This window comes from Simochromis diagramma, unplaced genomic scaffold, assembly GCF_900408965.1.
Source record: "Simochromis diagramma unplaced genomic scaffold, fSimDia1.1 OVJJ01000611.1, whole genome shotgun sequence".
Taxonomy (NCBI): domain Eukaryota; kingdom Metazoa; phylum Chordata; class Actinopteri; order Cichliformes; family Cichlidae; genus Simochromis; species Simochromis diagramma.
The window spans coordinates 652,988-671,133 of NW_024387175.1; the positions used below are offsets into that span (position 1 = coordinate 652,988).

At 39.1% G+C, this 18,146-nt stretch overlaps 1 protein-coding gene across 3 annotated transcripts in view; it reads right to left on the reverse strand.

The window, feature by feature from the left end:
* The window catches only part of LOC120744982 (limbic system associated membrane protein), a 453,615-nt gene that overhangs the window by 307,484 nt on the left and 127,985 nt on the right, over window positions 1-18,146 (reverse strand). The window contains exon 1 of one of the 3 annotated variants that reach the window (XM_040049588.1): window positions 2,976-3,263. The exons of the other annotated variants lie outside the window; for them this stretch is intronic. The gene's annotated coding sequence lies outside the window, so the exon portion shown is untranslated. Of the gene's footprint in view, window positions 1-2,975; window positions 3,264-18,146 lie in introns of those variants that run through there. 3 annotated transcript variants of the gene reach the window in all.

Genomic DNA, 18,146 nt, shown 5'->3' on the forward strand with positions numbered 1-18,146 from the left:
TTAATTTACTTTCAAATTCCTCAGTTGCTGAAGGGGCTGCATAGTTTTCATAAATTGCATAGTTCAGAATAGCTATAATTGTACCAGATGGTTGCATTCAGTTAAGTTGGACTAGACTGTAATACAAACTGTTCAAGTTTGTCAACAATAAAACTGATTGAAATGAGAGAAAGACTGAGTGCGAGACTTTGATATTAGATAAAATGAATATTGATAAAGTTTACCTTTATGTACAGAATCTGAATATCGCAAAATATTTTAAAAAATTGCAATAATATCGTATCGTGCGTTAAGTATTGTGATAATATCGTATCGTGGTGTATGGTGATTCCCACCTCTAGATCTGAAGTGATCTTAAGACTAATGTTTGAGCTGTAAAATAAGTCTGCCTCGCGTAGCAGGGAGAAAACACTAAAGCAATGTCCGTATTTATCTATGTGGCACAGTGACAGCAACATCATTAACGCAGAGTCGGACCAGGATCTGACGGTAAATAATGCTTTGTGTTCTTTTTCTGAAGCTGTTACAAACAGATTTTAGGCCTATACAGAATAGTTTGATATACAGGAACCCTCCCTCTGGTGAATCCTGCGCTCCACCTGAGCTGTCAGATTTATCAACAGATCACACATTTATCCACACACTCCCCAGCAAGATCTGACAGACGAGTTCACCCTTTATATCAAAAAGATACCAGTTCTCCTTCAGCTGTCTCTCGTTGTTCTGAATTTCCATGCCGTTACTGAAGGCAAACACATGCATAAACCATGGACTTTAACTGTGCAGTTCCTTTGTAATAGATTACCTGCTCCCTCATCTGGTCTGCTGGTTTTTGACCTGTTAATTTCCGCAGCTCTCAGCAGACTGCACTGGTCATTACTGGATTGCAGTGTACGCTCGTGGCTGTTTGCAGATTGAGCAGATTACTCACAGAGCTCTCCACTTCCATCTATGCAGAATCAAGCTAAGTTACAATGTATATCCAGCACTAAGTGTCTTGCTATAAATTAGGGCAAAATGGTTCACTTCATGATCAAACTTTATGGAAATAAAGGTGCTAGATTGTACCTAAGAAGCTCTAATATAAAGAACAGCAGATGAAAGTGATAATTCTATGGCTAGATAAACCTGAGTCAAAATGTAACAAATTTTTGTTGCTTTAAAATTGATAATTATTTTGACTTCTCATTAAGATTCTTCAATTTCTAAACACAGCCTTTAAACGCGCTGCCTTAAGTCAGCACGCACCTTTTAAAAGTGACCTTTTCACTTTAAAAATTTCCTCTTTTATTTGGAGCGATATCTGATGACATTTTACTGCATTATTCGAGCTGCACAGTAATGTTTATCACCACCCACTTCCATAAAACAGTATTTTCACATAATATGAATTCAAGGAAATAACAAATATGATGAAAAACATTATATAGATGTAATGAGCTTCACAGTCTTGGAATTATGAGCCAAAATGTGAATATCATATTATAGAAGAACTGATGAACATCCAGTTTAATTTTCCATTCCCCTCAAAGTGACGATGATGGCTCAAATCTGCCTGCCACGTGAAATCTAGGACTACTAGGAACAAGCAAATGTGCTGTACAGTCATTCCAGGGTAAAATGATTGTACAGCACACATTGTTAATGACTTTAAAAAACAGGAATTGGGTCTAGCCAATATATAAAGCCCTAAAACTATGCATAAAATCCATCTAATATTTGGTATCCCAAATATCCCTTAGTTTCATGTCAACTAGACACTTTTGGTTGCCAGCAACAAGCTTGTGGCTAATATTTAACTAGTTTTCTTAGCAGAATTGGTAGAGTTCATTTAAACTGGTTGGTTTCCTGGCACAGAAGCAGTTTCTAAGCATAGTCCACATAATATTAAGGATTGAGGTAACGGCTTTGGGAGGCCTTTTTCAGATACTTGACGACACCTTTTCTAAATGACTACAGATTCCAGGATCATCAGTTCACAGAACTGGACAACTTATTCTGATGTGTCACCACTTTGCCAAGCCCTGGAAAGAGACCTAAACTGTCAGCCTCCGATGAAAATCGACACCTTCAAGCATAACTGAAATGTGCAGCAGCTCACACAGTCAAGCCAAACGCTACATTCAGGTACAACTGGATGTGAAAAGTTCTTCTATGAAAATCAAAATTGTTTAATTGTGACTAAATAAATCAATATGTGTCGTGGTCCCTGTGTCTCTCCGGCTGTCTCACTCAAGGCCACATGTTGTTTTTGTTTTCTTCTCGTTCTCTCTCCTCACTCTCCTGTCTACCTGGGCGGAGCTCATAATGGGCTCCTGCCTTTGGCCCACACACCTGGCCTGCTTACCACCAGCTGCTGCTCACTGACCTAGTTTCCTCCCACTACTTAAGGTGGTGGCTCTGAGCTTCTCGTTGCTAGATTGTTGAGCTACCTGAATTCCCTGGACCTGTCCCCGAACCGCTCTGAAGTACCTGTCTGTCTGAGTGGCATGGAGTGCGGGAAAGCGTGAGCGTGAGCAGCAGAAGAACAGTGAGTGTGGAGGCAAGAAGAGGAGTGTGCGAGTGTGTGGATTTCCTCCCTACCCCTGGAGCCCTGAACCCCCTTCCCCGCACCTGCATATATTGCACCGTGGAGTTTGTTCCCTTCCCTTCCTACCCCCGGTAGTAAGGGCAAGGTGCAGGACCCTTTGCCCTGCACCTATATATATTCAGCACTGTGGTTTTGTAAATAAACTTTTGAACTCTTTCTGAGTCTGCACTTCAGTCCGTTCTGTCTGCCCTGACAATATGATGATATGATGATGGAACTTCTGACTACTGAATCTACTGAATCTTAATATACCCAAATGTTTAACTCAGGAAATACACTTATGTCCTAGCAAGAGGCTTGGGGATCGTCATCTTGCTCATTCTATCAGAATTATAACCACTGAATATGCAGAAAAACTAGGAAACTGATAGAAACAGAACATAACCTGTATAGTAGTTCCTTTTTCCTTCCCACCCCTCCTCGAAGCTTCTGGCAGCACTTACCTAAAATAGAGAAAAGAAGAAAAGCAAACATGAGATCAAGATGATGCACTGATTAATAGTTACAGCAGATGTAATGATTTATCTAGAGGATTTATCTCTCAAATCATGGCAACATACTGTGATCCCTTCCTAAGTCGACATCAAAGTGAAACTTTGAAACATCCGGAAAGTGTTGCTTTCCATTTGCTTCAGAGATTTCATGTCCAATAATAAAACTGTTGGCATAATGCATGATGAAGAAACACAATAACGTAATTACTTTACATTACTACAAAATAATGTTGCATTATCCAACAATTAGTTTTTTTAATTATGGGCATGAAAGGCAGAAAAAGAAACATCAACAACAACAAGAGTGTCTCAAAAAGACAAAAGTGTGAATGAAACGTTTAAAGAGCCTGTGTGTATCGTCCTTATTGAGATAGGGATTTGATATGTGGGCATATGTAGCGTTTATTATTACACAGTTTACTGGAAAACCACAATGCATTGCAGAGAATCGTGGAAATTAACCTACCGGTAATGTAATGAACAGTGTAGCAAATTATTTTCTACAGGGAGTAAATCACATGGGGTGTAATAGTTGTGAAGAAAAAGCGTTGCATATAGATATACCAAACGCTTTATATGACAGCAATCGAAGCCCTTTCAAATACTGAAAATGTCTGTATTTCTAATCACATTTTAATCTAAAGTCATGTCGATATTGATGAGTCAGTTAACTGTCCTTCTATAGTAATCCACAGAAGCAAGTGACAGAGGCAGTAGCTTTTAAAAGACAAGCAAGAAAAGCCTTTGAGGAGCAGAGAAAATCTAATATCATCATGGCTGCTGATCTATATCTAAGAGCAGGAAAGGAGGAGATAAGGATATAATTTAGCTCCGCCAAAGTTCACATAATAACACTGGCACAGCGAGGAAGTTGGTGAATCTCAGTAATCTGAACTGAAGCTGATAAATGAGTAATTTCATATAATTTTTTAGCCCAGTGCACAGGGAAACTGGCAGACAAAGCATTCATTTCACAGTTCATATGCCATATATTCTTTTATCACTTTCAGGCAATGGTTCATCGCATGCAGACTGAGCTGTTAGACTGGTAGAGATGCTTTGATCCGCTCATCAAAAATACTTCAGAGCCGTTCATTAAGTAACCACATTCACTGTTCGGTACATTCAGTTCATCCCAAAAGTGTGTTTCCTTCTTTTACTTCAAGGAAAAATAGAAGGAAAAATGGTGAAAATGTCATCATTGCAGAATGTTTGATAAATTATTTACTGTGGAGCTGATCAATAGTGGCACCACTTAATTAACTTTAACAAGAAATTGCTGTTTGCGCATAAAATCCTCGCACAGACCAAACATTTGCTTTGAGTTTTTAGCCGGCAAGACCCAGAGTAAGTAATAAAGTAGATGAATACTTTGCTACTGTACTTAAAAACTTTACTTGAGTATTTTGATTCTGACAATCTTTTACTTTTACTCTGTATGTTTAACACAAATATCTCTACTTTCTAATCCTTACATTTTCCAAACAGGTTTGTTACTTTAGGTTTAATGTACTTGAGGGGAGTTATTATTTATCATTACTGCATGCCTTCAAAAATCCAATCACATTTGAACTTAAATAGAGGGAACAATAAGGCATCGAAGACAATCCTATTTGTGTATCCATCATTGGTGCTTATCACACAATGAGAGCCAAAGATATACAATTTATGTATCATTTATTGTTCCAACTCAGGGGTTGGAGGCAACAATGCTGATACATTTTGGTTGTAGCGTCTATCGAGCAGCAAAGAAAACGAGTGAGCACAAAGGGAGTAATGATTTAAAGTGGCAGGTCATTTCAAATGCAACTCTCAAACAGCTGAACAAATATTAACAAACACACTGTCTGGATGCAGTTTGTCACACAGCTTCTGTATCTCCCTTCTGTAAGTGAGAGAACTTCACTCAGAGATGGAGGAAGACGTAAGGAAGACGAGACAAAGGGAGGAAAAAAGTAGATTATGTGAGGACTACTCAGTGATACCTGATGAACTGGACATTATAATTTTTTATATAATATTATTTATAATTATTATGTATCTGTTGTTTGCATGTTACATACTAAATGTAAACAATTCTTTCAGGTCATTGTGAAACGTCCTACAAAACAAAGTAGCATATTGTAACTTTGTTTTATTCAAGGGTTGCATGAAATTAGAATGGAGAAGAGGATGGAGATTCACTCACTGAATTCCAACTTTTTATTAGCTTTGTACCGTCTTGGTTTGGAAAATCTCAGTTCCTGTAGCATCCTCTTAGATCTTGTTGATTTTAGATGGCTAAAGTGTCCAACGTGTTCAAGCTGCACACATTCATATTCATATACTTGCATAAATATTACTTTATTATTATATTATTAAGTCATGAAGTTTAGTTCCCTGTGCACAAAAACAGCTGTTAGAAATATCCCCAAAAGCGCTGTCTTTTATTTTTACACTATGAGCAAATTTCACTGTGCTTTTTCATTTTACCTGAGTAAAGAAGATGAATCAGTACTTCAGCATTTACTAGAGTATTTTTTGCCACAACTATCTGTTCTTCTACTTACAGTAAGTGACGGATGTCTGTACTTTTGGCACCACTGGAGGCAGCCAGTATCTGTCAGAAATACAGATTTCAGTCTTGTATTGTGAACAAGGACCTCGATTCTGCTGCAAGAGCTGCTCAATGCCGAGGATGATTGAGGATCCACGTGAGTTGATGACATTCAGCCAGAACCTACACTTTCAACAGTCCCCACCCACCCAGCCGGCCTCACAGTGGAGTGCCACTGTTCGGTCAGCGAGCCCAGCTTCTAATTTGCATTTAGAGAGCGCCGTAGCTGATTTTCGTTGGACGTGAGAAGCGAAAAAGCCACAAAGCCATTTTGCCTTGTGAACTCTGTCACCGAGTATCCCTCACAGTTCAAATGTCGACCCAGAAGATTTTGCTGGGATGACAGACGGTCAGCCCCAGACAACTAAGTTCTTGTCAAACCTGTCTACAGCCCTGACATGGAGAAATCAGTTTTCACCTCACATACACTCCAAGATAATTACACATCATTAACAAGGTAGAGGGCCTTAAACGTGTTGAAAAGAAAAGTGGTTGCCATCCAAAGAGGGAGGGAGTTGAGACAAAGGTTGAGGGTCACAGCAGATAAGCATGCTGCGGTAAGTTTGCACTTGGCAAAGCAAAAGGACTTTTGTCAAGAAAGATTTATGCTTCTTTTGAATTTGGCACAAACGCCTAATAACTGACAATTATCAAGAGTACATTAGTCTGACAAACCAAACACAGACTGGGGTTTAATTTAGATTTAGCTGAAGCATGAAATTGCAAGACAAGAAGGCAGTTTGACTGACTGGAAACTGGTGAAGAATTCACAGTAAACTGGCACTCTGTGTGGGTTGTAAAAGCTAGTGTATTTTTATTTTAGCAATGCTGGTGGCAAGTCAGCGTAACAGTCCATCATGTCAGTCCACACGGAAATATCTCAATAAGTTTAAGATGGATTGCTGTCCCTGCAGGGTGAATGTAACTCACTCTGACGATCCCTTTACTTTTACTCTTGGAGCAACAGCCGATTGACATATTTGCCATTTAGTGATATATCGTGGAAAACTGTCTGACTGACTGGAAATTTAACATTTAAGTTTCCCTCATGATGGACTACAACTCATGTGATCCCCTGACGTTTCAGCTAGCCCCATCATCAGGTTACAATTCTGACTGTCAGATGCTTTTAGCAGCAACTTTGGTTTGAAGCTATTTGATAAAAAAATTAAATTAAATTATTCTTTCAGCATATTTGTCTGGTCAAATGTGTCTTTAGCGAGTTGTCAATGAGTGACAATTGTCTGTTGAGGCTATTCAAAAAAGGGAAAAGAAATAAATGAAGAAATTAATGTAATTGTATGTTCAACTTTGCTGCTACTATTAGTAATACAATCTTATTGTGTGAAAAAGCTTCTGTCACTGCTTACAATGATATTTACAGCCTGTAGTGGGATTCCATTAGATTCAACTTGTAGCTCTGGCTGTAATTTACATAAATTTAAAAAAAAATCATCTGGATTCTTTGTTTATTTAGTGTTTTTAATCATTCAGTGAAAATATTTTCATTCCTACTAGGTTTTTTTTCTCAATTAATTAATTAATTTTTTGTTTTTTAGCATTGGACCACACTGATTATTAGTTATTTTAGGTTAAAATGAGAAACGTTTCACAGTTTTTTCTCCTTGTCTTGCTAACAACCCCATTTTTTAAACTCTAAATTTGCAACTGGTCCTGACCTTAAAGAAACTGCTTTGTCTCCGTCTAACTTTAGTTGTGAATTAATGGGAGATTGTTTCTCAGCAGTGCCCCAGAATAAAGGAGTTGTGACTAAATTATTAACTCGGGTCACCTTATGTGGGCTTCACTGGCCTTCAAATCATGTCCGTGCTGGGCCAACTTTGAACTTAAATAACCACAGGCATCCAAACTAATAATGGCATACACATAAGACGCAGGATGTTTTCTTACATTCTACAAATTAGTTATTGTAGCTTCCCACCTATAACCAACCAATCAGTCACATGAAAAAAACAATGAAATGAATAAGAAAAAATAATGCTCCCTTTTTGTGAGAACACACCAGTCATATTTCCCAGTTTTTTCTTTACTTTTGCTTAAACAATGCATATTTAGCTTAAAATCTAAAAAGCTTGCTCAACTCTGACGGATGGTGCTCATCCACTAATCCAAATTAACATAAAACTATGAACAACACGCCTTTCAAATACTTATGAATGCCATTACAGACCATCGTTGTTCTGTGTGCCTGTGTATAATAAGTTAGAATGGTTAAAATGAACTGAAATGTTTTCCGACTAAGATATTTACATTTCCAAATACAGTAAAAACAGAAAGAAAAACAATGAAAGAAAAAGTGCATCCATGTATTAGGTAAGGTGCACAGCCATACATAATGTGGATCCTCCACTAAAGGACACGGTAAGTGGCACAACAAATCATGCAAACAACGGGACAACATAACATTCTCCTTTGACTTACAGCAGATTTAATAAACTACAATGAGTAATTGCTTACATCATTACCTCCCTGAACAGGAAGGAGAGAGACAGAGGGAGCAAGAAAGGACTTAGAGAATTGATATTCAAGCACACCCTCGTTTGTGAACCAATGTAGAAAATGCTGGCAGACTGAAAAAAGATGTCGGTCTTCCAAGGTGAAAGCCAAATGGAAAATGACAACTAAAGCAGAAGAGAAATGGGTAACAAGGCTGTTATGTGGCCCGACTGCTGAGAGTCTCCTCTTTGCCTGGGAAAGACAATAACCTGATGCATGATTCTGCTCTCCATCGCTCTTCTTCATTTAATACCACATTCACGATGTCACAGCACTTCCCGCCCCCATGCAGATAGTGATTGATAGGTGATTTGCCTACAGATTTTAAGTGCCAGAGAGGCCATGTTGCATTTGAAAAACAGCAGGGGAGGCAATGTCATATTTTCAGTCACTATAGTACTCGATTTCTAAAAATAATGCAGGTGCACAAACATGTGGAAAGAGGTTAAAGTCGCTATTTAAAGTGGCATGAGTCACTCACATTAATTTCAATCCACTTGTCTGTGGAAACCCTAAAGCAGCATACTGGAATGGCATAAAAATGATAAATGTTTGCAGATCTCATCAGTCTGTGTGTCATAAACAGCGTGATGACGTTTGAAGGCCTCAAGTGTTAGTAAAAAAGTTTTGAGTTGTAAGGTAAAGGAGAAGATTTTGGGGAAATTTTTAATTAATTTAATAGGACTCAGCCCACAGCTTGCAGAAGACTATACATAGCCCAGTCAGTCTGTCATTGTCAGCTCGGCATATAAAAGGTAGCATGTACCAAAATAAAGTTGGCAGGGGAAGAAAGATGGGCTCACGAAATTAGATGAATAAGGCGCGTTACACAAATATCTGTAGACAGTTTTAGATATTCCCATAATGCTCAGTGACAACTGAATATTTTTCAAAAGTACAGAATGAAAAGGTACGAGGACAATTTCTGTAACACAGTTCAATAGTTTTAATAGAGAGGCTACATTTGCTCTAATACTTTATTTTTTAACGTTAGCGCTGACGAATATCAAATGGGTTCTTTCAAATATAGCCTTTTACAGACATTCAGCTTGCTATTTCGATTTTCTAAGCTGCAACGTCCTTGTTGGTGGTTCACACTAATTGCCTTCGTATCAACAGCTGCTTTCAGCAGAAAGCTATACAAACCCATCATTTTATTCTACCTGCTCAATAACAATTAGCAGGCAGACAGAGTAAGTGCAAAAAAGTGTGGCATTTAGAGGCTAAGTACACAAATTCTTGCCTGGAAAATCATTAACAAGTATGAATAGGGACAAACTGGGAGTGAATGATGATACTTTGGCAGATAAACTGGTAATACTAGTAAAATTAATTCAGTTTTATTTATTTTGCACCCATTCACAACAGCAGCCATGTCAGAGCACTTTATATTGTAAAGTAAAGACCCAACAATAATATAGTAAAAAACGCCAACAATCAGACAAGCCCCTGTGAGCAAGGAATTGGCGACAACAGGAAGAAACCTCCAGCAGATCAATGCTCTGGGAAGGACGGCCATCTAGCGTGACCAGATGGGGGTGAGGGGAGGAAGACAGGACGAAAGGCACCTGATCTTTAGATACATTCATTGTGATGATTACATAGCGGGGTAATAGACTTACCTTAAATGGATAAAACTCTGGCAGTTCAAAAAGATGCATAAAAAAAGTTAGATTAAAGCACAAGAGGTTATCTAGTCATGCATCTTACTTCTCTTACATGTAGGTTTTACCTTTAGCCAAACTCACTTATGCTCAGCTAAAGCACCTGCCCAGATCCTCTCTTGTGATATTTTACTTACACATTAACTCTTTTCAAAAGTTTTTAACATATTTCTTTGGGTGGCATTAATGAATAATTTATTACCTTGCATCCAACTCTTACAGGCACTTTGTGTCTATTTCTTCTTGAATAAATCAGTGCAGAATCAGGACATCCTTTAGAACTTCTGGCTGACTCACCTTTAGTTAATAGCATTGCAGTGATGAATAAGATGTTAAGAATAGAAGAGAGACATCTCAAATTTATCTGTATGTTGGCAATTTAAACCCAAAGGGCACAGAGCTATTGTTCCTCTTCATGACCCACCTACATTTTCTCTCAGCATTTTTCTCTCTTCCTCCACCCAATCTTGTTGTTCAGATTGTTTTTCTTGCTTCTGCTTTGCCTCTTTTCTCATTTTCTTTAATCACTCTTTATCTTCCTTTCTCAACCCATTGTCTCCATCTACCTTCCCCCTGGCATCCTTTTATCAGGTCTAAACCACATTTCCACCACGGTACTTATTCAAGGAGACCATTTTCTCCTCAGATGCCAAGCTTTTGTCGAATAAAAGCACTTGTTCAAAATCAATTTCCACTACTATCTATTATGTTTTTCCCCGCATCCTCCATTCACTGAGGTCTTTTCTTTCTCTCAACTCATTGTTTTCTGCTCAGAGTGATAAGGAAACTAGATTCAGCTCCTTTCAGAAGATTGGAGCAAGGACAGGAGTTTCTGTGGCTAACACAGTGCTCAGACTGATGGAGATCTAAATAACTCATTATGCAAAGTTCATTTCATTCATTCTGACAAAAGAAAAAAGAAAAAAGAAGAAGAAAAGTGACTAATTCCTATTCATGTGATGCTTAACTAAATTTGTATTCATTGTAGAACTCCTGAGGTTTGGGTTTTTATATAGTTTGCAGCTTAGATGACTCTTTTCTCAATAATTTGTGAATCTGTTGCATGAAACACCTTGCCCATTTATTTCATGATGGATGAAAAATTACTGGATGTTTAGCACCTTTGGCTTGCAGCAAGGAGGTCCTGAGTTCGACTTCCCCAATTTGGCCGGGACCTTAGCATATTTGCATGTTCTGCATGGGTTCTCTCTGGGTTTCTGACTCCCACAGTCCAGAAATATGCAGTTAGTGGAGTTAGGTTAATGCAGTGGTTCCCAAACTTGCTTTGCTGGACCCCCTTTGTTTTACAAGAAAAATGTTAATATTTTGACAAATGGCGGTTTATTTCACACCTCAACATTTAGTAAACTAAAAACTCTTTTACACTACGTCCACACCTACATGGGTATTTTTGAAAACGCAGCTGTTTCGTCCACACGTAAACGGCATTTCGAATCACCGAAAACGGAGATTTTTTAAAACTCCTTTTTGGCGTTTACGTGTGGATGAGGAATACAGAGTTCGTCAAAGGTTTGTGCCTTTTTTCACGTCATGCTGTGCGTGCGCGCGTTATTGTTTACATGGGATGAATTGCAGAATGGCAGATCGAGACAAAATACTGTTAATCTGACTATCTGCAGGTTTTACACGCTTACATATACACACGCAGTTACTGTCCCTCTATTTACAAAGGCAGACGTGTGGTTGTTTTTTTCCTGTGTAATAATATTCAACATTGCTGTCAATACATTTTTCAAAAAGTGCCTCTCTGTGCAAAATGGGTTCAAAAACATAAACAACTGTTGGATGCTGTTTGTCCGTGATTTGAACCGAAGGAACAAATCGTGGCAGGATCAGCCTGATGTTATTTGTATCCCGCTGTAACTTTACTGTATAAAGAGCTAACATCTCCAAAATGTAGTTAGTAGTTAGTCATTACAAGAAGCGTTTGGGAACTAAAAATCAAGAATGTGTGATACTGTTTGTCCGTGATTTGGAGAGCCCAGCGCTGCTCCCCATGAAGGGAAAAAGCAATTCTGCAGGGGAGACCTACCTCGGCACTTGTGCAGGTGAAACCAAAGAGAAGATATGCTTCACCATATTTTCTAGTCTTTGGCTTAGAATGAAGTTGGTTTGGAAACATATTCAGCGATGCTTCATCTCCTGCTTTGCGTTTGTGTGGGCGCCCCGTGCTAGCAGTGTCCAAGCGTTTTTTTTTTTTTTTTCCCTTTTCATACTGCACCCCCGCTGCAATGGCTCTGCGCCCCCCCCATAGGGGGCGGGCCCCACACTTTGGGAAGCTCTGGGTTAATGGTTGAATTCCCCGATAGGTATGAACGATTGTCTGTCTTTTTGTTTTAGCCCTGTGTCAGATCGTCATCCTGTTCATCCCCACAGGATGGATAAAGAATATGTGCAGAACAGCATAGGTTATAGGTTACTATCCACAAATTAAAATAATAAAACACACCCGCTGTCACAACACTAAAGAGTCAGGAAATTCTGTAGAGAAGGGACAATGAATCTGAACACAAAATGCTCATCATATATGTATAGAAAAACAATGGAAGAGCTTGAAAACTGATATTAGAGAATCGTAACAGAATCGTTTTATTCAGTTCTGCAATCCTTATTCATTGGCTATTGTTACTATGGCCATTACTAATAATAGTAATAAAAGTGCACACAAAGTGCAATCCCTTTCCTCCTTTTCCACCATACCCTCCTACATCAGGGGGATTTAGGCAGACCAATAAACACAAAGGTAGCAATTCCAACAAATTTACTTTAGAAGCATTGTGGCTAAAAAAAAAAAAAAAAAAAGCTACTGTCTGCCTTGCATAGAGCCAAAAAATCTTGTGCCAAGTCTTTTGACTATATGAACCTGTACATAGCATATGTGGAGGACAGGAAACGCATGAGAAACATAGGACAGCTGGCCAGTTTTCAAAATAAAAAAGTTCATGCAAGCTAAATCTACTTCTCAAACTATCCTGCTGTCCTTTGAAACTGTGCAAAGGACTTATTTACAACATCCCAGGCTCACAGAGGCTGTGAACATAAAACTATATATTTATTACTCGTTTGTAACTTTTCCTTTTCAGTACTTTAGCATGAATCATTTCACATTTTAGCCTTTTGTCAGTGCCTGCTGACACTTCAAATATTCAAATGCCTGACTCTAAAACAAAATTATGCTACAAGTGGTTTATTGAAAATACTCATCAAGATTTTAATTAATCTAAAACCTAAGTGACAATACATTGTTTCATTTTCCAGCTTTTGCTGTATATGGAATGCTTCTTCACATTTTTCCCTTTCTGCTTGACAAAGATGAGGTAGGTTCAAGCAGGCACATATCAGAAAGCTTAGGTTCTCCTCCATAAAAGACTTTCTTGTTCCTGGAATATCAGGTTTCTCCCTGTGGAAGACATCAAGGCTGTCCTGTCACTTGCACAACTAGAGAATCAGCTTCTGTTGTCTATCAGATCCACACAGGCTGCAGACAGGGATACCACACACCATCCCCCCTTCTTACTTTTCTCCCTCTTGAGAGATGCTGTCTTCACGTCACGCCCTCACTACTCGGCTCCATCTTCATCTCAGTCTTTATCCTTAGCCCCATCTTTTTCTTTTCTTTGAGTGCAACACTCACCTTTCCATGGGTACCTAATCTCATTCTCACTTCTCTGTCCTTCCGAGACTGCCACTTCTAAACCTCATTTACCAACACCCATTTCCCCTCTTGTCACTTGTTTTTTTTTCTTTCTTTAATATGGAACAGTCTGTTTTATTCCAATGACAGCCTTCAGATAACAGAATGATGCATGAGTTTTAAGCACCTGCAGATGAACAGTGACATCAGCCTAATTACTGTAAATATGTGATGTGTCAAAGTATCCCTGTCACAGAGATAACACGCTGTGGTAAAGATCACATCGCAGGTTTTTGTTCTTTTTTTCCCTAAGGGCACAGAGTGTGATGAGCACTCATATCTCTACACCTCCAATGTCTCAAAGCATGACCCCTGACTCACATTTCAGTTGTGGAAGATTCTTTCACCTCTGCTGCTTTCGATTCCTCACCTTCCTCCTATTTCTACTCTTCACTTCTCAAAATGATATTGTGTCATTCCGATTCACATTATTCAAATAACGTCATAAATATTTATGATGAGTTTGGAGATTGGAAGAAGGGAAAGACGTGTGAGGGAGGCCAGCGGAGGGTTTCTACTCCCACATCCCCGGTCATGGAAATTACTCAATGCAACATCTGAATAGCAATCATTTGCTGAATAATGAGAGAGTCACGGTGACAGGGGGAGAAGAGGCAGCAACAGGAGTTTTAATTGGCAGTTGCCTACATTTACAAAACTAAAGCCCCCCCAACAAAAATAAATAAATAAATAAATGAAGCCATCAGTTTAAACCGTGTAAATCAATATGTGGGAGAGCCAGATAATGCAGAAAACACCTACTACAGCAAAACACTTAATAAATACTAGAAAGCCGTGCACATCCTGCTGAGTGAGGGGCTTTGACCAGAATAAGATCAAATCATACAACAGAAAATGCAACAAATATTCATTCTGACAGTTTTGTGCTGTGCTTTCAGTGGTTGTGTAGTGTAGTGATTTCCACATTTGCCAAAAGAGTAAAAACATCCTGAGTTTCTTCCCCATTGGAGACACAAATCCCTTTTACAAAGAAAATTGCCAAATCAAACATAGCTCCTCTAGTGACCCCTTGTGAATATGGGGGCAGCTGAGAGTAGCTTCTTCTTCATTGTTTTAGCTGTGTTTTTAATTTATTTACACTCACTAGATGTTTTTTTACTGTTTGCTTTCTGGCTCTATTCATGAATGACAGTTGTACTTTTTAAAAAAAGACTTTAAATTAACAATATTTAGAACAGAATAGCTCTTTATTGTCATTGTACACGTACAAAGAAATTGTGGGTGCGCTACACCCACTGTGCCAGAATAAAATATAAATAGTAGACTGCAGGAATAAATACTAAACAGGGGAAATGTATACAGTCAAGAGGCATATATACAAAACAAGAGAAATATATACAAAAACCCTAGAAAGGCACACATCAGCGAACAAGTTGCAAAATGCTTGGAAGTAGCACAAAGCAAAAAGACTTTTTCTGTAAAGAGTGATGGGGGTCAATGGGAACATGGCTCAGATTGGTAAGGTGAGTGGGCAGGGGTGGGGTGTGGGGGAATAGTGGTTTTTAAGAGTCCGATCGGCCCAGTGGAAAAAGCTATTTGTGAATCTGAAGGTGTTGGACCTGAATGACCTGAGGCGCCAACCAGAAGGAAGGTCAACAAGGTGGTGGGCAGGATGCAAGGGGTCACCCGTATTTCACCCTGGTTTTCCTAATACAGGAGAATCTGGCAATGATCTAGAAGGGTGCCAGAGGGCAGTCAATGATTTATTTGGCAGGGTAAATTACCTGCTGCGCAGCTCCATCAGAGATGAGCCCAATCATGGTTGTGTCATCTGTGTACTTGATGATGACATTGGCTGGGTGGGTTGGTGTATAGTCGTCATGGGTATGCCTTTCCACACCTCTATCCGCTTACTGTAAGCCTCTTTGGCTTGCTTGATGCCCCTCCTCAAGTTGGCTCCGGCAGTGCTGTACCAAGAACTGTCCCTCAGAGTTCTGATCAGAGCCTGTACTTCAGTCTTTATCCAAGGTTTTCGTTTAGAAAAAACCCTGGTGGCTGTGGTCACTTTAACATTATCTACCCAGCAGTTAATGTAGAACACTCAACATATTGTTGTGGGCCCGGGTTTAGCCTTTGCTGCATGTCTTCCCCCTTCTCTCTCTGCCCCCGCTTTCCTGTCGTTTCTTCACTGAGTCTATTAAATAAAGCTGAAAAGTCCAGCTGTAAGGTCCAGCCCGGTAACCCCACTGAGGCAGATGTTTGGATGGAGCCAAGATTCAGTCACAATCAATAGAGAACACTCCCAGACAAAAGGGTTGTAGTAAGTCTTTGAATGTAGGTCCTCCGTTTTGTTTGGAAAAGATCTGGTAATGGTGAGGAAGATGGATGGAAGCTGAGATTTGTGGTGTTGTTTTCGGAGCTCAATGCGATAGCCAACTCTGTGCCATCTGTGTCCCTTGCTGTTCCAAACAATAACCCACAGAGCATCCGGTGGTCTCAGGTGGTATACTGTCGTTTCAATCCGAAGTAAAGTATGGGTTCAAGGCTGTATTAGGCTCTATTAGTTTCTAATGACTGAAGGTTATCAGTGTGTTGCAGAAAGAAGCAACAAAAAGGTACAAAAACACAAAAACACTGCACTGTACCACAGCTGCTGGAGGGGCGAGGTTGTACAGCAGGCGGGCAGGTCCCCCTTTGCACCCCTGAAGATCATCCCCTGCAACTATTACGCTGTTATAAAATCCTGCATATAAAGCAGTGGCCTTTATAAGGCAAATGATGATTATGATTCTATTCCCATGTCTTTTCCTGTATTCCTGCAGAAGGAAAGCTTTTACTTGTGTCTCCTTCAAAACAGAGTAAAAATAAGCAACCTTCTTGTGACTAGAATAAAAGGTGGTTTCTCTGTGATTGTGCTGATTTTTTTTTTTTTTTTTTTTTGCTGTCAATGTCAAGTAGTTGCAACAAAGATTTTCACCTGCAAGGAAATTGCACAGGTCACCTGGTGCAAGGCAGCCTGTCTCCTAATAATCACTCTCAGACTGACGAAGGTTCACAAATAAATGCTAATTTACAAATGCACAAGTATTATCAACAGGTTGCAATCATTCCATCTTGCGCTTGCATTGCCATATTGCAGCAACTCGATCAGTTTTTGTGAAAGAATTTCAGAATTTTTGTTTCTATGAGGTTCTAGCTAAACTCTAAATGTAAGAAGTGGATGTGAATTTCTGCTTATATAGATGGCATTGGCAATTTTCCCTTATTTACCAAAGTTAATCACCACATTGTCACAAACAGATTGCAAACAAAGTGCCAACTTGACCCATTTAAATCATATTATTACAACTATTATTACTTGATGCATCACTGAAGATGGCAACTGACTGCAAGTGGTTGCAGACCTGGTTTCTAATAACTGCTTTTCCTAGTCTGACTGTAACATTAAGCAGTGTAATAAATGCAACTCGAGTCTCAAGGGATGTCAATGCACCATTTGGTGAACCTATTGCTGGTTGATGCATTCTAAAGACTACTGGAAACAAAGAGCTTAACATGTGTTGTATATTGTTTTAACTGCCATTTCAGCCACATAGAAAATACAGTGGTGGCAAAAAAGTATTTTCAACAGAATTGTGACTTTCTGAAATTTTGTTTCCTACCGTTAAAACTAAATTGTTCTGTCATGCCAGTAACCTAAAAGCTTTCCAAATAATACTGCATTGGTTTGTCCTGATGAGATCATTAGGGTTTTCTTAGATTTTAGAAAAGCTTCCATCCAGGCCACATACTCTGGAAGGCTTCATCAAATCAACTCCAGTCAATCAAATTCAGAGAACAGCCCAAGACCAAAAATAACCACCACAAAGAAATGGATTGCAGTTAATTGTTCATTATTTCATTAGTGATTAATGCAATTGCAGTTGATTAAATAATGATAATTATCATGTCAGGGACAAACAGTTCTGTTGCGTCAAATCCCCATTAATCTCCCCACGCAGATTTCTAGGCACAGCTGCAACCATGTTAATGAGAGGAGTGGATGACTCTGAGTGTGTGTGTTTGTGCGTGTGGTTTTTCGGGGGGGTTATCTAAGTGGATGAGCACAAACACTTTTCACTACACAAACAGACGCAGAGAGTTTGTGCTGCTTTCTGAGTAATGTTTCTTTATTTGTGTGATGTTTGTTTTCTAACAGGAGTGCAACATGAAATTAATTGAAGTGGAACCAGCGATCAGACTATTCATTGGAATTAACCTCCTGAAAGGTTTGGAGAGGAAAATTTGGTAGTAACTGAAAGGCCCAACCCTTAAGTGTAACAGCAAGCCATGATTGATCTAGTGATTCAGAGATGCATTTCTTTGGGTAGAACTACGTCTGTGTTGCAGTTTCTCAGCGGGAAAGAAGAAACTAATAGAGAATGAAAACAAGTCACCAGGGGTGCAAACCTACGGGAGGTTTGGCTGCTTTGTTCCACTTTAATCTCCTTAAACATTCATAACCCTGCTGTGAAAATGACAGGATTTTAGCTTCTAGGGGGCTAAACATTTCAGTGAATTGTCTTGTGCTCCTTATCACATGCACTGTGCTGACTTTAGATAACTATAC